The sequence below is a fragment of the Panthera onca genome, chromosome A3 (assembly GCF_046562875.1).
Source record: "Panthera onca isolate mPanOnc1 chromosome A3, mPanOnc1 haplotype 2, whole genome shotgun sequence".
NCBI lineage: Eukaryota > Metazoa > Chordata > Mammalia > Carnivora > Felidae > Panthera > Panthera onca.
Window position 1 is genome coordinate 129,304,351 of NC_138341.1, and position 25,188 is coordinate 129,329,538.

The 25,188-nt window shown below is 46.9% G+C and overlaps 1 long non-coding RNA gene across 1 annotated transcript; it reads left to right on the top strand.

Annotated features, from left to right (window-relative positions):
• Positions 1 to 673: 673 nt before the first annotated feature.
• LOC132670087 (uncharacterized) lies at positions 674 to 17,629 on the top strand. The gene is made up of 3 exons (XR_014137376.1): positions 674 to 805; positions 2,954 to 3,214; positions 17,491 to 17,629. It is a non-coding gene; the product is annotated as an uncharacterized LOC132670087 (long non-coding RNA).
• The last annotated feature ends 7,559 nt before the right edge of the window (positions 17,630 to 25,188 follow it).

The window sequence follows — 25,188 nt, forward strand, 5'->3', positions numbered from 1 at the left end:
ACCTCCCACTCCCACTCCCACCCACAGGCAGAAATGGAGTCCCTGTGAGCTGGGCTGTAGCTTTCTTTGCCCACCCCACGGCTGTGTTGCAAGAGTAACACTCAAGCTCAATCACTTGTATCTCTTGTGAAGTCGTCTCTTGTAGTCATGGATGCCAACAACCCAATGGTTATTCTTCCTTTCAGTTTGTACAGTTTCTTCTGCCAGAGTTATGTCCTCAGTAGTTTCTGCTAAATTGATCCTGTCCATCAGTTATTCCTCTTTCTGTTCCACCTCTTCCAGGAAGACTTCCCTGCTTACTCCTACCCATGTTCATCTCTCCCTTTTCTGAACTTAATAATGATGATAATAATAAATGATAAGTACTGTTTATTGAGCCCTATCTCAGGTGCCATATATGTATTACCTTTAAAAATTCTTGCAAAAACCCTGTGAGGCATACACTAGTTACATTTTACAGGGGAAGAAACAGGCACAGAGAGGTGAAGGAACTTGCCCCAAGGTACCATGCTGTCCAATGGCACAGCTGGTTCCAAGCTCAAGCAGCAGGACTGGGGGATCTTGAAACTCCCACCAGAGCACCGCCTGCTCTTGCCACGTTGCTGTCTGAACCCTTCACTTTGTTACATCATCATAAACCACCTGGCACTGTCTCTAAGGGGCAAAATTGATGCCCTTCTCAAGAGCGTTATGTCTTTTCCTTTCCTGGTGTTCCAGGCATGCAGCAGGTGCTTGGAGAATATTTCTTATCTTTGTCTCATTACTGTCTATGAGTAAATCTGCAGGCTGTTTTCCAGGAAAGAGGGTAAGCAGTCTCCTGCCGTCAGTGGAAGATGCTGATGAACAAAGGCTCTTTTGAAGACAGTCTTTCTGTTTGTATGAAAGAGGAAGGAGAGACAGCCACTCAAGGAGCAGAATGAATCATTGACCCTCACATTCGCAAGGGAGTGGTGATTAACATTGGATTATTGAAAATGTATCGATACCTGTCGGTGTCAGACTCTAAAGATAGGCAGACAAGGACACATTTCCTGACCTCAACGGCTCACAGTGGAGGGGACTGGGAAGGAAAAACACAGTGACAAGAAAGTGTGATCCATTCTAAGGTCAAGTCATTATGGGGGAAGGATTTCTCATCCTCGTGGGTGTGTGTGAGTGTGGGTGGATGTGTGGGGAAGTAGGTGGGTGTGTAGACATTCATGGTTATGAGAAAGTGTGAGTAGGAATATGTGTGTGTGTGTGTGTGTGTGTGTGTGTGTGTGTGTGTGTGTGTGTTTAAATGAGTGTGTGCTTGCCTGTGGTGTCTGTGGCCAAATAGCAGTGTCAGGAAAGTCTTCCCAAAGGAGCTGGTTGCATTAATTATCTGTTGCTGGGTAACAAATGATGAGACGTAGTGGCTTCAAACAGAAGCCGTTTGTCATCTGACAGTTCCTGTGGGTCAGAAATCAGGGCTTAGCTGGGTGTCCCTGCCTCACCTCGGACAAGGCTACCATGAAGGCTGGGGATCTCATCTGAAGGCTCGACTGGGGAAAAATCTGCTTCCATGCTCACTCGCATGGTTATGAGCAGAACTCAGTCCTCGTGGGCTATGGGACTGGGTCCACTCTCAATTCCTTGCCATCTGAGCCTCTCCATGGCACATCTCACACGGTGGCAGTTGGCTTCCAACAGAGCGAGTGATCTAGCAAGGGCAAGACCGAATGAGCAAGGTGAAAGCCGGTGTCTTGGTAACCCTAATTTTAAAAGTAACATTCCGGGGTGCTCAGTTGGTTAAATGTCCGACTTCAGCTCCGGTCATGATCTCACGGTTCGTGAGTTCGAGCTCCGCATCAGGCTCTGTGCTGACAGCTCAGAGCCTGGATGGAGCCTGCTTCGGATACTGTGTCTCCCTCTCTCTCTCTGCCCCTCCCTGACTCATGCCCTCTCAAAATTGAATAAAGATTAAAAAAAATAAAAATGAAAGTAACATTCCATCCCCTTTCCTATATTCCATTTGTTGGAAGTGAGTCAGTGGGAGGGGCTACACTCAAGGGGAGGGGATTACACAAGGGTCTGAATACCAGGAAGTGGGATCACTGAAGGCCATCCTAGAGGCTGCCTATCACCTGGATGCTTCAGCCCAAGCTTCACAGGTGAGCAGGAGTTAATCGGGAGAACAAGAGGCACAAGGGTGTCGTTCCTGGGCAGAGAGCAGAAACACAGGTATAGGAAGGAGGACACATGCTACTTTAGGGGAAAGCGGTGACCCATGGGGCTGGCATCAAGATTGTGTGTGTGTTTGTGCACATGTGTGCTTACGTGCACACACCTGTGGTTGCAGGGAGACACGAGGAGAGAGAGAAATCTAGAGCATGCGTTTGTCACATGGGCGATGTTACCAACAGGGAGAAAAATTGGTTCTCATGGAGAGTGAAAAATCTTAGGTTTTACAGTGATTGATGGTTCTCCAGAACTCAACCGTATGAAGTATACCTGTGATGTTTAATTTTCATGAGGAGAGTCTCGGTTGATTAGGAAAAAACTGTCCAACAGTACCCCTTGGGCTGGGGGTGACAGAAAAGTCAGGAAATACTGGTCTAGAGAAGTCAGAGGAACATTTAGTGAGTACTTGTAATCTATCAGATGACACGTGTTTTATGCTAAAGTGTTAAGCATTTTGTGTACAACCTATGATTCCATCTTGTAACAACCCTGTAGCCTCTGCATCTTAGGGAGAAGGAAACTGAGGTAGGCGGTTTCTGACATGGCCCCCAATGATCCCCATTCTCCGGTGTTTATGCCTCTCCCCTTGAATGTGGGCTGGGCCTTGTGACCTGCTTATAACAGGTGGAATATGGTAGAAGGTATGAGATGTCACTTTTGTGATGAGACTATGAAGATGGGTTTTGTTTATGACCTAATCATGTAAATGGCACTCTCTTCTGGCACTTTCTCTCTGGCTCTTCTCATGAAGCAAGCAGGAGAGACCTATGTGGCTGGCAAGGAACTGAGGGCACCTCCTGCCACCTGTCAGCAAGAAGTGAGGCTCTCTGTCCAACAGCCTCCGATGAACTGAATGCTGCCCACACCACAAGGGTGAGCTTTGACGTGGATCCCTCCCCAGTTGAACCTTCAGGCAAGACCGCAGCCCAGGCCGACACCTGCCCTGTGATGGATCCTGAGCAGAGGAGCCAGGGAAGCCACACCTGGATCCCTGCCCCACCAAAAGTGTGAGGTAACAAATGTGTTGTTTAAGTGTCTAACTTTGAGGATGATTTACAAATTTTTTTTTAAATGTTTATTTATTTTTGAGAGAGAGATAGAACACAAGCAGGGGAGGGGCATAGATAGATGGAGACACAGAATCTGAAACAGGCTCCAGGCTCTGAGCTGTCAGCACAGAGCCTGACATGGGGCTCGAACTCATGGACTGTGAGATCATGACCTGAGCCAAAGTCGGACGCTTAACCGACTGAGCCACCCAGGTGCTCCCCCCCTCCAAATTTTTTAAATGGGGTAATTTCTGAATGCAGCAATAGATAACTAATAGAGAAACCAAGCAGCTCGTGGAGAGACTTGGTGAAGGCCACGCAGCTGAGATCCCAAACCTGGTGTGCTAACCCTCAGCTCAACTCTTTGTCACCACCTCGGTGCCTCAAGAGTCTAGACCACAGCCACCTAAAATGCTTGCTGCAAGAGTGTGGTGGCTTCTTTCAAGAAGGAAACGGCAAGCTGCTGAAAGTTTCTGGGACAGCCTGCGTCCTCCTGAGTCGAATGTCCAGATTTCAGCCTGGGATGGCCAGTCTAGGGGCGTGGGACATCTGGATCATGCTGGCAAGACCTTGGAATATTCTCAGGAGCTGAGCTGAGGGTCACAGGAGGAAAAGTCAATCCCCCATTGGTCTCCTTCCCACCCCGGTTTTCTGAAGGGGGGTGAGGTCCAGAGGGATGGCAAGAAGTAGCAGATCGGCTCAAGGTGCTGGCACTGTCTCCCGTGATAGTACCAGGCACGAGGGTAATGTTATCCGCGCCTGGGCAGTCACTGCAGCGGCCTTGATCGCGACACACAGCTCAGTCTCCTGTACGGGCAGCCTGTCTCTGACCACCTGTGGCCCCAAATGAGCCGCTTGGGAGGCGGATGCCTTTCATTTCCTTGTGACAATAGTGGAGGAAAATAGCTTTCTGGCCTCAGCCCCAAACTGATAATTAAAGGAACGCTATACCGCCAGCAAGGGCAGAAGCATCCACCAATGGCCTTCCAGAAAAGGGGGGAAAATAGTAAAAATAGCCTTGCTCCCTTCGGTCTCTTTCTCTTCGTATGGAAATAGCTGACAGGTTTGCGAACAGCCTCAGCTCTGTGTATTTCGCCTCTGTATCTTTGCCGCAGGAATGTGAAGGGACCCATTTCGCAGGCTGAGAGTTCTACTTTAGTTTCACATTTCTGCGTGGACCCAACGGCCCCATCTGTTCTCTTTTGCTTCCTGGGGCTGTTTTGTTAGAAGATGCCTTGAGGTCAGCTGCACGGGGACGAGACATAGCCGGCATCAGAATTAGGATGTGGTGCCGGCGTCTTCTAGTTGTGTGAACCTGGGCAAGTTACTTGATTTTTTTTGAGACTCGCTTTTCTGACCTGTCAAACTGGAGTCCCCACCACACAGGTGGTCATAAGTATCAAAAGGGATGATGCAGGGAAAGTACTTGGTGCAGTGCCTGCTGTACCGTGAGCAATCTAACATTTTCAGCAAAATATGGATGCTAGTGGGGACTGGGGTGGGGGGCAGTTGGGGATGATGGAGTAGGGGAAGCCCTGTAGTCCCCTGACCTCCCTCCCGTGGATCTCACGCTGCTTACCTGAAAGGCGGGATGGCCTTCCGGGAATACCAGCTCTTGGACCTCCCTAAAGATGGGAGCATTGCTGTCCTGCTTGTCCTCCATGAGGGGCAGTATTAATTGATGGTTATTAAAATGTGTGACGTGGCCCAGGATCCAGGTTTGTGGAATCCATGTTTGCGGATTAAGGAAACTACAGACTGGTTTCTATTTGTCTTGGGTTGTTTGACATGAAGGATCCAATCTGAGTGTGTGTGTGTGTGTGTGTGTGTGTGTGTGTGTGTGTGTCTTTTGTTTTGTGCTGAAAGACATAAATCTGACTACATGCTAAAAGGTATGACGTGATGGAAAGAGTCTGAACATCCAATCTGAGGCTGTCAGACATTCTGTCCTACTCTCTCAGTTTCTCTAAACGTGAAATGAGCAGTGTAAACGTGTCTATAGCCCCTTCCTGGCTCTAAGAGTTGGGTTGGCAAGTGTGTTCACCGCCCCCACCTGTGTGTCCTCGTCTGTTAAAATTGTCCCCACATCACAAGATTATTGGGATAATGTCCCTCAACTTTTGCAGGGTATCAGGTGCATAGTGAGAGCCCAACAGATAGCAATGATGCCCGCGGTGAGAAGAGAATGCTGTCTCTGTGGGGCTCTCTAAAGACAGAGCCTGCAGGGGATTGCAGCACCTGTGGCTTCCCGAGGGCATGCCCTCTTGATAAAGGGGGTGAGGGAAGCTGGATGGGACAGGGGAAGAGCTGAATAAGGCTGTGGTCTCGGCTTCCACCTGATTCCATCGGTGGGTAGGTGGGTGGGGCTCTGGAGTGTGAATTGCATCTGTGAGTTGCACATCTTAAGTCAAGGGAAGGGACTAGCCTTTGTAACCCTGCCACCAGCTGTTGCTCCTGGGCTGCCCCCTGGGGTGGAGTGGGCAATTTTCTGGAGAAGGGGACAGGTAGGAACCAATAGAAGCCAATCCCTACACATCCACAGTAGGTAGGGATGGGTGTGTGCCTGGTAAAGGGGATCTGGGTGGGCATCAATGGGACCCTCTACAACTCTTCTTCATTCCTAAAAGATTGAGACATGATGGTCCTTGGTGTCTATGCAAACTCTTGTTAAGACCATGGCCTGGGGGGCGCCTGGGTGGCGCAGTCGGTTAAGCGTCCGACTTCAGCCAGGTCACGATCTCGCGGCCCGTGAGTTCGAGCCCCGCGTCAGGCTCTGGGCTGATGGCTCGGAGCCTGGAGCCTGTTTCCGATTCTGTGTCTCCCTCTCTCTCTGCCCCTCCCCCGTTCATGCTCTGTCTCTCTCTGTCCCAAAAATAAATAAAAAAAAAAAAAAAGACCATGGCCTGGGATGGAGGTAGTGGCCAGCATATTGATTAGGTGGTATCCTCTACTTGGGATTGATTTTTCTTTGCTTCCCAGCCCTGGCAGGGTTGGGCAGCAGAAGTGAGGTGTCTCTGCCCTCTGCACAGTCCTTTTTGCCCTTCTCTGGAAATGAAAGCAGCCAGAAATATTGCCTGTGCAGAGGCCAGAGAGATGAGATCCTAGGGGCTGCTTGATGTGAGAGAAATTGCTGTAAAAAGCACATTGCCACAAAGACAGAGAAAAGGATGTCACCAAGCAGTCCCCAGGGATGCATGGGGCCTTGGCAACTCATCAGAAGGCTTCCCAGGGGTGTGAATAGAATTCTTCTGTGTGCTAGAGGTTGAGCAGTTCCTGTCCACAAGATTTGCTGCAATTCGGTTCTGTCCTTGCAGATAAAGCAGACGGGCATTAGAATTTGACAGATGAAGTCCCTTTACTTACGGTATCCGCAGAGGGTGAGAAGAAAGTGCCTCAGGGCTGTAGGGGGTGAGGGAGAACCCCTGGAATCAAGGGAGATGCAGAGCTGAGAGAAGTTGTGTCTCAGAAGCTGAAGACCCCCAAAAGGGGTTAGAGCCAGCAATCCTCAAGTCAGAGATTAACCTGGGAGCAGCCCATCGTGGTAATTGTGGTGTGGAAATGGGGAAGCAGCATGGAGCAAATGTTTGGAATGGGAGTTGTGCATAAATTCATTTTTCTGTCTACCTGCCCATCCAACCATCCATCCTCCACCTATCCATCATCCACGCACCCACTCACCCACTTATCCGTCATCCATCCATCCACACATCCACCCATCCATCAACCCATCCACTCACCCAGCCATTCATACCTCATCGAACCACCCACCCATCCATCCATCCATCCATCCACCCATCCACCCATCCACTCACCCAGCCATTCATACATCATCCAACCATCCATCCATCCATCCATCCATCCATCCATCCATCCACCCATCTACTCATCCATCCATCCATCCATCCAACCATCCATCCACCCATCCCTCCATCCATCTACCCATTCACCCATCCATCGACCCATCCACTCACCCAGCCATTCAAACCTCATCGAACCACCCATCCATCCATCCATCCATCCACCCATCCACCCATCCACTCACCCAGCCATTCATACATCATCCAACCATCCATCCATCTATCCATCCATCCATCCCTCCATCCATCCACCCATTCACCCATCTATCGACCCATCCACTCTCCCAGCCATTCATACATCATCCAACCATCTATCCACCTATCCATCCATCCATCCATCCACCCATACACCCATCCACTCACCCAGCCATTTATACATCATCCATCCAACCATCCATCCATCCATCCATCCATCCCTCCATCCATCCACCCATTCACCCATCCATCGACCCATCAACTCACCCAGCCATTCATACATCATCCATCCATCCATCCATCCATCCATCCATCCATCCATCCAACCTTCCATCCATCCATCCCTCCATCCACCTATCCACCCATCCATCGACCCATCCACTCACCCAGCCATTCATACCTCATCCAACCACCCACCCATCCACCCATCCATCCATCCATCCATCCATCCATCCATCCACCCATCATCCACCATCCACCCACCCAGCCATTCATACATCATCCAACCATCATCCATCCATCTATCCGTCCATTCTCCCATCCCTTCCTTACCACTAGTAAAGAAAGTTTTGGAGTAGCTAACACATTCACATGGAAAAAACTGAAATAGAACAAAAGGGTAAAACGTAAGCCCAAGACTTTAGCAACTTGGTTTTCCTCCCTGGGGGGTGGGGGGAAAGAACCACTAGTTTCTTATGGTTCTTTCCATAAATATCGTGTGTGCACACAATGTATCTATATATACAAATGTCAGCAAACTATACTCTATCCTGCGCCTTGGTCTTTTAGCATATGCCTGCAAGACACAGATGACAGCTGTGCCAGCTTTCACAAGCTCTGGGCGTGCCATCTAGGTGTCAAGAACCAGGGTGATTGCAGATAATCACAGACACAGGCTTCGAAACGTTCTGCCAAGTGGCTTCACAGAAATCCAACATCAGTAGGATCTAGTTTTTCACTTGCTGTCTGAGTCGGGACTGCTGGGGTCTTATTCTTCTGCAGAGCTTAGTCAAAAATGGTTTTCTTTCCTGCTTCTCCAATACCCCAAATAAACTAACAGGGCATTTCCACTGATGTTGCTGAGTTTTTCCACAGCAGAGCAGTGAACAATTCACCTGTTGTTATTCTAACAGTGCTCACACCTATTGATGAAAGAGGGCTCCCTTTATCCACAGGTGTAATTGGGTTTTCGGGCCCAATTTATCATTTCCCCCAACCTTAATTTTGAAACATTTCAAATCTGTAGGAAAGGTAAAAGAATAGTATAATAATCCTCTTTATACCTTTCGTTTAGATTCACCGATTGTTGCCATTTGGCATTTTTGCCACATTTTTTATTTTTTCCCAAACTGTTTGAAAGAAGACTGCAGACGTTATGATCCTTCACTTCCAAATACTGCAGCCTGCCTTCCCTAAGAAGAAGGACATTCTCCTATATAACCACAATACCATTACCATGTTCACAAATGCACTGACTGATACTATAATTTTCTTTAATGTAGAGTTCATATTAAAACTTTCTCAATTATCTCATTATTGTCCTTCGAAGCTATTTTTTTTTTCTTTTTTTTTGATCGGATATCCAGTAAAGGATCACAGATTGCATTTAGTTGTCCTGTCTCTTAGGGTTCTTTATTCTAGAATGTTCCCCACACCCTCCTCCCCTAACCTTTGTTCTTTCTGTCTCTTATGACATTGGCATTTTTGAAGAACCAGCCAATTGTCTTTCAGAGTGTCCAATGACTTGGATTTGTCTGATTATTTCTTTATGATCAGATTGAGGATAAACCTTTTTTGGCAAGTGTAATACACAAGGAATGGTTTTTACTTCCCACTGTGTCACATCGGGAGGTCCAGACTGTCAGTCATGATCCATTACTGGTAATGCTGCATCTGAATACTGAGGCTGTGTCTACTAGATTTCTCCCTGTAGAGGTACCTCTTTCCTTTTCTTATTTCTAGAAGTTATTTATTTATATTTAGAGAGAGAAAGAAAGTGAGAGCAAGAGAAAGAGAGAGAGAGAGAGCAAGAGGGAGGGAGGGGCAGAGAGAGGGAGAGAGAGAATCCCAAGCAGGCTGCATGCCGTCAGGACAGAGCCTGACACGCGGCTCGATCCCACGAACTGTGAGATCATGACCTGAGCCGAAACCAAGTGTTTGTTGGAGGCTTAACTGACTGAGCCACCCAGGTGCCCCTGTTTTCTTTTCTAATTAACAGTTGAGGCTACATGACTATTCTGTTCCCAAAGGCCTTTCCTCAATGGTTTTAGCGTCTACGGATGATCCTTGCCTGCATCAGTTGTTGCATTGGTAGTTACAATCTTCCAATTCTGTCATTCATTTTTGTATTTATTAGCTGATATTCTTGTGTAAAGAAACGAAGGAATTGGTGGGTCAAATTAGGGATTGGGATTGGCAGTCATAGGCATATGTAGTCTTGTTAGATGTTGCCCAAGTTCCTTCCATAGGGATTTTGCCATCATATGCATCTGCTACCAACATATGAAGTACTTATGTCCCCCACGGACTTGCCAGCACATTTGGTGTTAAGCTTTTGAACTTGCAATGTCGATAGGGGAATGTAGTTTTAATTTGCATTTCTCTTATTATGAATAAAGTTGAGCATTTTTTAAATGTAGTCATCATTCCTCATTTTAATTAATGGTTTTCATAGTCTCATAACTTTAGGGTCAATTCTGAGATTTCGCTCTTTTGCATGTCTTTATTCAACTAATTACCAAGACTTGGTGTTTCCTCTTCCTAATATTTCTTGAATCTGGTATTTCCTTTCCACAGACCCATGGCTAACATCTTAGTCATTGTGCCCACATGGCTGTGGGAGCCATTCTCTGGGCTCCAGGTTTTTTGATCCTCTGCTGCCTTAATGATCTTCTTAGACCTCTTAACACGATCCTGAAAGTTTTGGAGGTTCTGTTGATTATTTTTTAGAAATCATTTTTTTCTCTCTTCTTCAGATTAAATAATTTCTCTTGACCTAGCTTCAAGGTAGGCAACTCTTCCCTCTGTTATTTCCATTCTGCTGTTAAACTTGTACACTGAATTTTTTTTCATATACTGTATTTTTTAGTTCTAGAATTTCTTTTTTTTTTTTTGCATTTTTTCTTTTCCTGCTGAGATGTCCCATCTTTTCTATTGTCATGAGCATATTTTCCTTTCATCTTTGAGCAGTTATAACAGTTCTTGAGAATGAGTTACATTTTCCTATTTCCTATCATGAGTAATTTTGGTTTATATCTTGGACATTGTGAATATTATGTCATGGAGACTAGATTCTTCTACTTTTCCAAAACATGTTGATTTTTTAAATTTATTTTTAAAAATTACATCCAAGTTAGTTAACGTACAGTGCAATAATGAGTTCAGGAGTAGAATCCCGTGATTCATCCCCTATATACAACACCCAGTACTCATCCCAACAAGTGCCCCCCTTAATGCCTCTTGCCCATTTAGCCCATCCCTCCACCCTCCAGCCCAGCAACTCTCAGTTTGTTCTCTGTATTGGTCTCTTATGGTTTTGTTCCCTGTCCCTGTTCTTATGTTATTTTTGCTTCATTTCCTTTATGTTTATCTGTTTTCTATCTTAAATTCCAAATATGAGTGAAGTCATATATTTGTCTTTCTCTGCCTGACTTATTTCGCTTACCATAATACCCTCTAGTTCCATCCATGTTGTTGCAAATGGCAAGATTTCATTCCCTTTGATTGCCAAGTAATACTCCATTGTATATATATACCACATCTTCTTTATCCATTCATCCATCGATGGACATTCGGGCTCTTTCCATACTTTGGCTATTGTCAATAGAGCTGCTATAAACATGGGGGTGCATGTGTCCCTTCGAAACAGCACACCTGTATCCCTTGGATAAATGCCTAGTAGTGCAATTGCTGGGCTGTAGGGTAGTTCTATTTTTAGCTTTTTGAGGAACCTCCATACTGTTTTCCAGAGCGGCTGCACCAGTTTGCATTGCCACCAACAATGCAAAAGAGATCCTCTTTCTCCGCATCCTCGCCAACATCTGTTGTTGCCTGAGCTGTTCATGTGAGCCATTCTGACAGGTGTGAGGTGGTATCTCACTGTGGTTTTGATTTGTCTTTCCCTGATGATGAGTGATGTTGAGCATTTTTTCATATGTCTGTTAGCCATCTGGATGTCTTTGGAAAAGTGTCTGTTCGTGTCTTTTGTCCATTTCTTCACAGGATTATTTGTTTTTTGGGTGTCGAGTTTGATAAGTTCCTTATAGATTTTGCATACTAAACCTTTATCTGATATGTCATTTGCAAATGTCTTCTCCCATTCTGTTGGTTGCCTTTTAGTTCTGCTGATTGTTTCCTTCGCCGTGCAGAAGTTTTTATCTTGGTGAGGTCCCAATAATACATTTTTGCTTTTGTTTCCCTTGCCTCCAGAGACACGTTGAGTAAGGAGTTGCTGTGGCCAAGATCAAAGAGGTTTTTGCCTGCTTTCTCCTCCAGGATTTTGATGGCTTCCTGTCTTAGGTTTTGGTCTTTCATCCATTTTGAGTTTATTTTTGTGTCTGGTGTAAGAAAGGGGTCCAGGTTCATTCTTCTGCATGTCACTGTCCAGTTTTCCCAACACGACTTGCTGAAGAGACTGTCTTTATTCCATCGGATGTTCTTTCCCGCTTTGTCAAAGATGAGTTGACCATACGTTTGTGGGTCCATTTCTGGGTTCTCTATTCTGTTCCATTGATCTGAGTGTCTGTTTTGTGCCAATAACATACTGTCCTGATGATTACAGCTTTGTAATACAGCTTGAAGTCCGGGATTGTGATGCCTCCCGCTTTGGTTTTCTTCTCCAAGATCGCTTTGGCTATTCGGGGTCTTTTCTTGTTCCATACAAATTTTAGGATTGCTTGTTCTAGCTCTGTGAAGAATGCTGGTGTTATTTTGATAGGGATTGCTTTGAATATGTAAATTGCTTTGGGTAGTATCGAGATTTTAACAATATTTGTTCTCCGAATCCATGAGCATGGAATATTTTTCCATTTTTTGTGTCTTCTTCAATTTCTTTCATAAACTTCCTACAGTTTTCAGTGTGTAGGTTTTTCACCTCTTTGGTTAGGTTTATTCCTCAGTATTTTATGGGTTTTGGTGCAATTTGGTGCAATTTGGTGCAAAATGGGGTTTGGTGCAATTTCGTGCAATAAATGGGATTGATTCCTTGATTTCTCTTTCTGCTGCTTCATTATTGGTGTATAAAAATGCAACCGATTTCCATGCATTGATTTTATACCCTGCGACTTTGCTGAATTCATGGATCAATTCTGGCAGTTTTTAGGTGGAATCTTTTGGATTTTTTTTTTAAAGCAGGCAGTTAACTTGGTTGAACTAACACTGCAAAATGTCTCCTGAGTGGCAGTAATATCTCAGTTCAGGTTTGTGTTTGTTTTGTTTTTGCTTTTTATTTATTTTTTTTTTAACTGTATCTAGGCAGCTTGGAATCTTCCATATGTAATTCAGAGATTAGATGGAGATTTGTGCAAAGGTTAAATACAGAATTTGGGGGCCTTCCCTCTGTATCTCTTCCTTTCCAAATTTCCTTCTACCCTTCACTTTCCCATGGCTGTGGTTTTTCTGAACTCTGTCTTCTGGTTGTTAAGGCCAGAAAGATTGTGGGTTTTCTTTCTTTCTCTCTTTCTTTCTTTCTTTCTTTCTTTCTTTCTTTCTTTCTTTTTAATTTTTAATGTTTGTTTATTTTTGAAAAAGAGAGAGAGTGAGGGGCAGACAAGGGCAGAGGGAGAGGGAGACATAGAATCCGAAACAGGCTCCAGGCTCTGAGCCGTCAGCACAGAGCCCGACGCAGGGCTCCAGCTCAAGGTGAGACCATGACCTGAGCTGAAGTCAGATGCTTAACCGACTGAGCCACCCAGGCGCCCCAAGATTATGGGTTTTCAACCAGAGTTTTAGATGCCCATGCAGCACTGACTGTGACCTGGCCTCAGACTGAAAAACATCAAATGCTGGGAACCAACCTCCTGCCATTCCTTTCTTCCAAATGTCACCTCCTCCCTAGAATCCACCTGCTTTGGTTGACTTTCCAGTGCCTTCATGTAGCTGTGTCTTCTGCTCCCTAAGTTTGTCGTTGCTGTTTGTGGGGAGATCAGTCCACTAGGAGCTTACTCAACAGCAAGCAGAACTCCTATTATCAGTCTTTTAAAAACATTTTCAGCTTTTCCCTCTTTGTCAAAAGCTGGCTCCCCTTTTGCTTGTCATAGGTCATCGGCCAGGATGCCCACAGATAGCACTTGAAAATATTTGTAGTTTTAGTTGATGTGCCTTCATCCACGGGGCCTTTACTGTGGGGATGGGACCCATCCACAGAGTCTTTATTTAACTGTGGAAAATGAAAACATCAGTGAGCTGTTTGAAAAGAATATTTAAAAGAATAACAGGGGCGCCTGGGTGGCTCAGTCGGTTAAGCGGTCGACTTCGGCTCAGGTCATGATCTCACAGTCCGTGAGTTCGAGCCCCGCGTCGGGCTCTGGGCTGACGGCTCAGAGCCTGGAGCCTGTTTCAGATTCTGTGTCTCCCTCTCTCTGACCCTCCCCCGTTCATGCTCTGTCTCTCTCTGTCTCAAAAATAAATAAACATTTAAAAAAATAAAAATAAAATAAATAATAAAATATGTATGAATAGGAGGCAAGGACACACAGTACTAATTCTTGCCTAAATTAACAATGCATTTGGGGGAAGTTATGATAGGCTTCTTTTATTACACTTAATAAAAGGAGCTATTTGGGGCGCCTGGGTGGCTCCATCGGTTAAGCATCTGACATCAGCTCAGGTCATGATCTCACTGCTCATGAGCTTGAGCCTCGCATTAGGCTCTGTGCTGACAGCTCAGAGCCCGGAGCCTGCTTTGGATTCTGTGTCTCCCTCTCTCTGTGCCCCTTCCTTGCTCACACTCCGTCTGTCTCTCAAAAATAAATAAACATTTAAAAAAACGATTAACATTTTTAATTTTATGTATAATTTTAAACTAATCTGAAAAAGAAATATAAATTTTTCTCTTAATTTTTTTTTTTAATTTTTTTTTTCAACGTTTTTTATTCATTTTTGGGACAGAGAGAGACAGAGCATGAACGGGGGAGGGGCAGAGAGAGAGGGAGACACAGAATCGGAAACAGGCTCCAGGCTCCGAGCCATCAGCCCAGAGCCTGACGCGGGGCTCGAACTCACGGACCGCGAGATCGTGACCTGGCTGAAGTCGGACGCTTAACCGACTGCGCCACCCAGGCGCCCCATCTCTTAATTTTTTTTTTAATGCTTATTTATTTTTGAGAGAGACAGAGACAGAATGCGAGTGGGTTAGGGGCAGAGAGAGAGGGAGGCACAGAATCCGAAGCAGGTTCCAGGCCCTGAGCTGTCAGCACAGAGCCCGATGCGGGGCTCCAACTTGTGAACTGTGAGATCATGACCTGAGCCAAAGTCAGTCGCTCAACCAACTGAGCCACCCAGGCGCCCCAAGAAATATAAATTTCTTAAAGCTGGTTACTTTTTTAAAGATTTTATCTTTAAGTAATCTGTATACCCAACGTGGGGCTTGAACTCACAACACAGAGATCAAGAGTCCCATACTCCTCCAACTGAACCCAACAGGCACCCCCAGGCTAATTACTTAAACATTCACAAAAAAAGTTTTCACTTCAATAACACATTAGTAAGTAAGGACAAACTTTCACTATATTTTATTTTGGCAAAGAAAAAAAAAAGATAACCTAAATGTACATCAGAAAACTGAATTATTATATATTGATAATAAAATACTATACGGCCTCTAAAAATGTTCACATACTAGGGCACCTGGGCGGCCTCGTCAGTTAAGCGTCCGACTTCGGCTCAGGTCATGATCTCACGGTCCGTGAGTTCGAGCCCCGCGTCGGGCTCTGTGCTGACAGCTCAGAGCCTGCTTCGGATTCTGTGTCTCCCTCTCTCTCTGCCCCTCCCCTGTTCATGCTCTGTCTCTCTGTCTCAAAAATAAATAAACATTAAAAAAAAAAGAATAACAAACATGTCTAATTATTTTTAATGATTAGTATTTGCATACTTATTCAGTGGAGGATGGAATTAAGAGCATGTTCTAAAGAAATACAAACCCCTAAGACCGTTAATTATCATCCTAATGTCTTGCATTCTTTATTACCTGTGGTTGCTAAAATTAATTCTGGTTTTTCTTATTTTGCTTGAAGAACCACCTTTTCCTACATGTACCCTAGCTTTGGGCTTGTTCACAGGTTTCCTAGCAACTAGGCTAATGATTGCAGTCAATTTTTTTTTTTGTATTCCAGTATACCATGCTATTTTTAAGTACCAAAATACAGTTGTTGTTGTTTTTTAAATGCGATACTGTTATTGTGGTATTTTAAGAAGTCGGAAAGCTGAATCATTTACATGTTGAGATATTCTAAGAGAATTTTATGCTGCATTAAAAATTCTAATTGAACAAAAGATCATTTAGAAAACGTCTTTCTCATCTCCGTTGTCCTCAAGAGAAAGAGAGGAATCCTACTTGACAAGGCAAAACTCGTGTCGCAAAGATAACGCTAATAAAAATTCCCCATGTCAGTGGGATGTGCACATGACAGTTTGAAACCGATGCAGGTAACTCCGCCGTAGCCGATGTGCATGATTCTGCGGCTGTGTTGACGAAATGCAAAAATACGAAGCTGAATTGGTAACAGTTTCCTTAAAACAAAAACACCAGGCTCCTAGCAATAAAAATTACACTCTCTGTGAAGACATAACTTATTCCAGGGGATCTCAAAGTTATTTGAGTAGGAGACTGTCAAAGGAGAATATTTGGATCAGCTAACTCTCTTCTCTCTGTTCCTCTGAGTTGTGTGGCGGCATAAGCATTTTTTAATAGCTGGGAAAATGTTCACAATGAAATGCTCGGGACTCAAATCTGACATCGCTGATGCACACTTTTTTAAAATTTTATTTATTTTTTTAAACTGTATTTATTTATTTATTTATTTATTTATTTATTTATTTAATTTATTTATTTAAGAGAGAGAAAGAGAGAGAGAGCAGGGGAGAGGGGAAGAGAAAGAGACAGAGAGACAATCTTAAGCAGACTCCACACTCAGCATGGAGTCTGATGAGGGCCTTGAGCCCATGACCCTGGGATCGTGACCTGAGCCAAAATCAAGAGTTGGATATTTAAACGACTAAGCCACCCAGGCGCCCCTTATTTGATTCTTTAAATGCAGTCATTAAAAGTAAAAGCGTGTGGGGTGCCTGGGTGGCTCAGTTTGGTGAGCGTCCGACTCTCGGTTTCCACAAAGGTCGTGATCTCGCGGTTCGTGGGTTTGAGCCCCGCTTCTGGCTCTGAGCTGACGGTTATGGAGCCCGCTTGGCATGCTTTCTCTCTCTGCCCCTCCCTTGCTTGTGCTCTCTCTGTCTTCTCTCTCTCTTTCAAAATAGGTAAATAAACTTAAAGAATAGAATGTTTATTTAAAAACTTCTCAATTATTTAAAACTTTTAAAATTTTTATTCAACATTGAATTCAATGTTCGTCATGCGTTATTAAATTTTACCTGCTAGTAATTTGTATTACATATTTAATATGTGCCACCTACATTTTATACGCTCATTGGAGGCTTAACGTTTTGCAGTGTTTATAAATTTATGTATTCAAAATATATTGGATGATTCACTGCAGCGATTTAAAATAGTTTTATTAATTCCATACACTTTTTGATAAAATAGCGGTATTGAATACAAAATGCTGATATAGTCATTTTTCTCTGGTACCTGGACTCATTTATCCAGCCACTAGTTGTGTTCTACCTGAAGTCAGTGTTCAATTCCTAGTTGAAGATTCTTATCTGTGTTCTGTTAATCCCAGGAGGGCTTGCAGAGGGCCAAGGGTCAGTTCATGGTCAGAGAGGCACCGTGGCGAATGAGAAAGAGAATGAATTGAGGTGTTAGAATGCAAACCCAGGTTTATATTCCTGTTTAAGAATTCACTTCTCTCAGCCTCAATTTCTGTGTCTGTGAAGGAGGAATGATTTTGTCTCCCTCCCGGGTTTATTTCGGTCATTAGATGAGTGTCTGCCAGGGGGCTGCCTCCTCGTAGACTCTCACCCCATGTTAGTTCCTTCTCCCCCTCCCTCCCTGAAAGAGGCTTTGTCTCTTCTAGAACAGAAGAGGAGTTGGAGGGGCTGTGGCTAGAGTGGGGTGTGATATGACTGATGACACATGCCTCCATCGGGGGCAAGCAAGTGTCCTTGACAGGCCAGCATGGAGCCCACCGCAGCAGGGCCCTGGGAGGTGAAACAAGGCAGCTGAGTGTGTCGGGCTCATTATTTGTAGTGATTCCAAGTTTATCAGAATATAAACTTTGGTCTGTGTAGCTGATTCCATGACATAAATCTAATTGGTTTGAAAATTTGGACTGACAAATCCCATCGCGTTCAGATGCTGCCCAGGCTGTGATGAGCCCTCTCTACAACGTGCCATGCATCCCTTCACCAAGTCAGTTTTTAAAATACTGGTGACGTTGTTTATTTAATAAACTCAAGCTTTGCGCCTGGGCTGGTTAAACAGACCCGCCCACGGGATGGAGATGTGTATTTCAGAGCTTTTACCTCCCATTGGCCGTGTCATTGGCCGTGTCTGTCTGCTCCATTCCATTGTGAATAAGAGCTCCAACCTCCTCACCTTCCCCCGCCCCCCCCCCCGCCCCAGCACGATTTAACCCCAAACCAATTAAAACCTGGACAGAGGGAGATGGAATGGATATGTCACAGACACCATGGGACTCTCTACCCCCAAAGCGCCCCTGGCAGGGCAGGGTAGGGCAGTCCTGGGTGGAAAGAAGCAGTGGCTAAAAAGTGTGGAGCCCACCCTGGAGTCTATGCTGTGGGGTCTTTACCTTCTGTCTCTGTTTCTCCCACACCTTGAGATGACCCACTTCTGGTTCTCATTGCTTTGCCTTAAATGATGTCTTTGAATTAATGTCTTTGAATTAATGATATTGACCAGCTGTCTTTGAATTAATGATATTGACTACCTCCTCCTCCCAGGGACGATACACTTTTGGAGTAAGGCACGCTCCTTCCTCACCTCTGGACCTCCGCTCTGCTCCGCCTCCCCTGACTCTGTGTCTCAGCTGCCCCAAGAGGCCCATGGGTAGGTAAGGCGGCTACTGACTTAAGCAGGCTGTGTAGCATGACAATTCAGGGCACGAGATTTGGAGTGAACTGCCTGGTTTTGAATCCCAGCTCTTCCAGCTGGATGCCTTTGGGTGCATCACCTGTCTCCTTTGAGTCTCAGTTTCCCTCTCCTTGGGATGAAGATAACAACGGTTCCTACTTCCGAGTATAGTCATGAGGATTCAAAGAGATAGCACCTGTAAAGGGTTAGCACAGTCCTAGCGCGTGATCAGCAGTTGGTAATAGCGATTACCGTTGCAGTATTGACATGAGCTGATGTGCTCATGGTGTTGGTTTTCCGAATGAAGGTGGCTGGGAACTGGTGATGAGGCATGGATGCTGAGATCCACTCATTCACTGGACACTTACTGAGCGCCCCCTATATGCCAGGCACCATTCTGGCACAACAGACACAATAGACAAAAATCCCTTTTCTCAAGGATCTGGCATTCTAGTCTGTGAGATGATGGATAAATGGAGACTTGGATGTATGGCTTTCAGCTGCAAATAAGAGACACCCCAACCAACAATAGCTGAAATCATAGATCAGCCATTATTTCCTTAACAAGGATAGATGGTCCTATGGTTTGCAACTCAGTGATGCCACCGAGCACCCGGTGTGCTTCTATACTTCAGCTCCACCTCCCTCAGCGGGGTGGATTTTCACCCTTAGGCTTATTGCTTCATGGTCACAGAATAGCTGCTGCAGCTCCAGGCATCACATCTGCCTATGGCTGTGATCCAAGGGGGAAAGGTAAGAAAGGTAGCGAGAGTCTTCCTCTTCCTGTGACTCTCCCTTTTATCAGGGAGAACAGGCTTTTCTACAACCCCCCACAGACCTCCCTTTCGAGCTCATTGGCTAGAAGCAGGTCACGTGCCCAGCCGGCCCATGCACTGACAAAATGGAAAAGGATTAGCAAGATGGGTCTACAATGCTACTGCATCTCCCTTGGTGCTGGGCGCATTGCTGCCTGAACAAGTTAGAGGTACAAGCTGGAGGGGCCATTTGGGGATATGTAGGGTTCAAGACACCACCTGAGGCTTCAGTGGCTTGTTCAGTAGTGAGTTGGGAGGGGGCTTCCTCCCTTTTTGCTGCATGGGACACAGAGGGGGCATCTGGCCTAACTGCGGAGTGGCAGTGGATGGGTCACCTGGATGACAGGTGCTGGAGAGGAAAACAGGCAAATGAAAGCAGCCCCGCGGCCCCTCTCTTTCTGACTGGGGAGCCTCCAGGAACCGGAAAAATATATACAGAGACTCCTGTATCTGGGGGCCTGCGGGACTCCCCCTCGGGTATCTACAGGCCAGCGAGCATCAGGTGCACAAGACCCAGAGCCTGAACCGACCGGGACCTGGCTTCCCACACCAGCAGCCTGATCCTCCCCGGCCGTGCCCATCTCCGTGACCATCACCGGGCACCGGGCAGCTCAGAACAGCAGCCCGGACATCCTACTCAGTTCCCGCGCCCCCCCGCCCCCCCCCCCCCCGCCACTTCCCCCAGATCAGTGCCTTGTTAAGTCCAGAGTCTTTCTTCTTCTGTCTCGAGCAGGTCCATTCACCATGCTCCACCTCCAATGCCACTACCGCTCTGAGCTGCCCGGATGACGAGGCTGGTCCGCCAGCTGTGCGCCCGCGGCTCTTACTGGCCCCCGCACCAGAGTCCACGCTGCAGCTAGAGTGACCTTAACACACGTGTATGTCGTGCACATCGAGCAGCTCTCTTCTCTGCATTTAAAAGTCCTCCCGGCTTCCCATGCCATTAGGACAGAATCCTGTGCTTGGCCCCAGAGGCCCTCTCCCACTCGAAAGTGCCCGTAGCACCTCTCCCACCCCATCGTGCCCTTCTTCCTCCCCCCCCTCACTGTTTGAGCTCCAGCCACCCTGCCTCCTTCCCTTCCAGGAGGGCTCAGGGTCTCTCCTGTCTCATCATGGGTCATGACCGTGATTGTCTTTCTGTCTTTCCCTCCTTCCTCTGGCTTGTGCTTATCCATTCTGTACATTTTAGCTTAAACAGCACATCCTTGGGCGGGGTCGGGGGGGGTTGCTGCTCCCCAGACTAGGCTGAGACCCTCCTCCCAGGCTTTCCCAGTGCCCTGTGTGTCTCCATCAGGCAAACCTGTCTTTTCTGCTAGACTCCAGCAACTGGACTGTGGCTGCACGGCACAGGGGTTGGTCTTTTTTTTTGTTCTCTGACCTCAGTGTCTAGCTCGGTGTCTGGCACACGGCAGGGGCTGAGTAAGTACAGAGAGAAAGAATGAATGAAGCTTCACAAAGTGTAATGGAAATGCATAATGGAAATGGGGGTAGCTAACTCTGGGGGAGGGGTGGGAAAGTCACACGAGGAGGTGATGTCAGCTAGGTACTAAGGGATGAGTCGGACTCTTCCAGATGGAGAAGGAGGGTGGCTTTGCAGGAAGAGAGAGGTGCAGGTGCAAATGCATGAAGGCACGGGAGAGAACAGCGTGCTTGCAGAGAGGTTTGCACAGCAAAAGCCTAGGGCGGGGAGCCGTGTCGGTGAATCTGAGGGGGTTGGTAGAGATCACACAAAGGACCTTGTGAGCTGCGCTTGGTCGTGGGCTTTACCTTGGAGGTCACTGGAAGCGACTGGATGTTTGTGCGCAGGTGGATGAGACAGTGAAGTTTGTGTTGTAGAACGACGACTCAGGCAGCGGCGGCCCGGAGGGTTAGGAGTCGGGAGCAGAGGCTGGGCTGGGCTCCCTCTGATATGTCTGGAAGCCTATTCCCGTCCTTACCCCCAATTCCTGGCACAGGAGGCGGGATGGTGGCGACCACCTCCCTGTCTCCACTGTGAGGGAGGCAGGGGAGCAAATGTCAGCCTGGATCATGAGGGGACTTTCCCGTCACCTTGGCTGTCATCCCGGTGACCGTGTGGGGGCTCACTTGGGGATGCCTCCCCCTCCTCCCACCACATGTGGGGGGCTCATCCTGACTGAGGCTCCGCTCCCCTATCTGGCTTCTAAGACAAGTTGAGCCAATTTGGGAGAAGTCTGGGATGGAACCAGAAAGGGCAAGCAATGGAGTTGATAAAAAATTCAAGGTAGGTTGGGCTCCTTGGGGGAATCACTTGCTAATTTCGTACCTGTGAAATCCACAGTCAGCAGCTGCCTGCTCACTGGTGTCTGAAGAGAAGGCTTTCCAAAGCCAAACTTGAAGGTAGACAAAGTCACGGACCCACCGTTTCTTGAGAAGCTCTTATGTGCCAGGAGCTGTCTCGTTTGCTCATCATGCAACCCTCCCGGGGAAGTATTATCACTTTATTAATTTTCAAAAGAGGAAACTGAGGCAGAGAGAGATTAAGGACCTTGCCTAAGGTCACATTGCAGAGTCTCAATGCAGCAGGCAAATGTGGAACCGGTTCTCTTGGACCAAGGGCAGACTTCTCTGATTTTTGTCCCAGATACATTATCACTGCTCAGCCTACGTCTCTGTGCAAGCAAATAGCCAGTTTTTATTATTTTTTTTAAAGGCATATTTATTTTTGAGAGTGGGGGGACCATGCAGGACTTGCACTCATGAACCATGAGTTCATGACCTGAGTTGGATGCTCAACTGACTGAACCCCTATGACACCCCCCCCCCCCCAGCCAGTGTTTATTAAACACCCTCACAGTGCCAGGCACTGGCCACTGTGTTATTCCGAATCCTTGCAACACCCACTTGAAGTGAAGGTATTTATCCCCATTTCACAGACGGAGCGTTGAGGCTCCAAGCGTTTAAGGGACTTGTTTGAGGTCACTCACGTAGCTGGGAAGCCGTGAAAGCAGGTTTGAATCCAGGCAGTCTGAGGCCAGCGTGGGAGCTCATCTGGCTTCCTCTTTCTCCCTGTGCTGCTCTCCCTGAGGACAGCGCTTCTTCCCTGCTTAGCCTTTCCTCAGACCTCTCTTCCTCCCCACCCCTGCGCCCAGCACTTCTGCTCAGACCTGTCTGTTAATGAGCAAAGAGAGTGAGCATGTGTGCGCGTGTTAAAATGAGTCAGCAGGTTGTCCAGGCGGAAGTCTCTCGACGACAGTGTGCAACACCATTGACAGAGTCAATTACCGTAGCTCCAGGGAAGGGCTGTTTAGCATCTTGAAAGAATTAACCAGCCAGTGCCTAATTATTGCCGACGAACCGCCTCTTAATTATATCCGCGTTTCTGTTACACACGCCGGTGCGCTCCGGCCCCCGCAACCCCCGTCCCCTTTGCCACAGCCAAGTTCTCGGAGAGGACGGCAATGCTGTGCGTGTGGGAACAGCGACTCTTCTTAAACTATTAACGTGAAGGTCACGTCTTAGCTTGTGGACGCTTCTGCCAGGAAGACGGGAAAAGAGCAAAGTGGTTTCAACGGGCCCCCCCGGCCTTTCCAGGCTCTCGTGGCGCTGTCTTCCGCCAGGTCTAATTTCGTTCAATAGCAAGAGCTGCCTTTGCTGGCAGAACTCCCGCGTGCCAGGCACTTTCTGCGATTCTCGCCTGCACGTACGCACGGCGAGTGTCCGTTTTACAGATGGGGAGACTGAGGCCTGGAGGTGCCAGGGCTTGTCCAAGGCCATCTGTGCGGTAAATTGCAGAATTACTATTTGACCCAGGGTCTGCCTGGGATGTGGGTCTGTGCTCTGGGCTGGGGGAGCTGGCCACCCCCTCCCCAAAGTCGACCCCACACGTGTCCGGGGGCAGGGTGCGGGCAGGTGGCACGGCTCAGCTTCTGCCTACGACGTCTCCACCCTCGGCTGCGGGGAATCCATCTCTCCAGGTTTATAGTTAGACTTCGTCTCAGATCCCGTGTGGTGCCAGGGGCCGGGTTCGTTCTGACCCTCCCGGCTGACCAGCCTTTCTCTCCCCCACCCGCAGGGTAACTCGACATTTGTGCACACAAAGGGCCTCACAGACAGTTGGGGAGAAGGTGAGGAGGTGTGTTATGTGGCCGAACGGCGGACAATTTTCCAACCGGATGTTAGGCATTCTGTTGTCGCACGTACACTTTTTGTTCAAGTACTTACAGAAAGTACGTCACGCATGTGTCGCCTCGTGACTTTGCCACAAAGTGAGCACACCCGTGTTAACCAGTGCCTGGGTTGGGAGCAGGGCATTCTAGCTCCCCACAAGCCTCCTCCCCAGACTCAGAAGCCCTCCCCACGTTTCCCTTTGCCATGCACCGTGCGCACAGCGTGCGGCTAATACCAAGAGAACACTTGCCGTGTGCTGAATGCTTTACACCTATCACCTCGTCTCATCTCCCCATTCACTCTGAGAGAAAGTTACTCTTAGTGTCCCCATTTTGCAGATGGGGATGTCAAGGCTTAGGTTAATTTGCCCAAATTGTTTCTGCAGGTGGTGGAGGCGGGATTTAAACCTGGGGCCACCTGGCTCCAGCCTCCTGCCTCTCATCCTCTGGTCGGGGAAAGGACGGTGCACTTGATCCCTCTGTGTATTCCAAGCCCTCCCGGAACGCCAGCTCCCCTTTCCAAAAGTGGGACCCTCGTAGTGGTCTTTGGTGGCTGATAGGGGGCGGTGCATCCAGAAGGCACCTGATAAGTGCCGGATGGATGACTGACTAAACAGAATGCCGTTGTCTGAGCCTAAATTGTCTACTGGGACCGGGCTTGGAGAGAAAAAGCGACGTAAAGGGCCATGATTTGTAGCTATTCTCAAGAAACCAGCCATTTGCACATGGCTGCCTGCAAGGCAGTGGATTGCCAGGCCTAAGCCATCCTTGGGCGTTTTTTTCATTAACATTCCCTTGTGCTAATTTGTGGTAAGAGGACGTGAAAAGAAATAAACCTAGCGATGAACTTCTCCTTGGCTCCCGTCGGGGCAGTCGTGCAAGATGGATGGAGAACTCTGCCGTCCTCTCAAAGTTCACGCTGTTTTTACTCCAGAGTTGTTTCCCTGAGTGATTTATCGTGCTACCTAGAAAATCAAGTGCTTTTTTTTTTTTTTTTTTTCCCCTCAAGCCCACAGAAGAGTCTCCATGTCCTTAAAACTAACATATTCAGTCTTACTGCCTCTGGTATCTGTGCGTAGACCCATTCCGTGCTATTTTTAGGGTCATTTCCAGAAAAATAATTTACTTTTCATTGTGGAGTCTGTCAAGCTAAGTGGAGTTATTTTCTTTCTGGAGTTGGATGAATAAATCCAATCCCTAAAAGATGGGGATTTAAAACCATGCCTGCAGAGATGAGTCTCATAGTTAGGTTTATCTTGTGGATTAAAATAACGAGGAGCTACCAGAAGGTCTTTGTGTCCAATATGCTTTCTTACCATGTATCAGATCTATTTTCTTAAGTTGTCAGAGCTGTTTGCACTCGTAATAATAATAGCTCTCCCAAAATTGCCTTTGGGGGCTAAAAATAGCTCCTGTCCTAGGGTCAAAAGCTGAGAGTGTAGACTTTGGAGTTGTACTTACCAGGATTCAAATCTGGACATTGACTCAACCTCTCTGGCTTTAGTTCCCTGATGTGAAAAACAGGAAGAATAATGTTACCTGCCCCGTCAAGTTCTATCAGGGGCAAAGCAAGATAAGGCACGAGTATCGTGGTGGACGTCTCCATTAGGCACAGAAGGCATGAGGCCATGATGCTTTTAGGGACCCGCAAAAATGTTTCCATTTTAATTTTTTAAAATCAGAAGAAAAATAGGAATGTCATAATAATGAATACATAATAATGAATCTAGCCCAGATTAT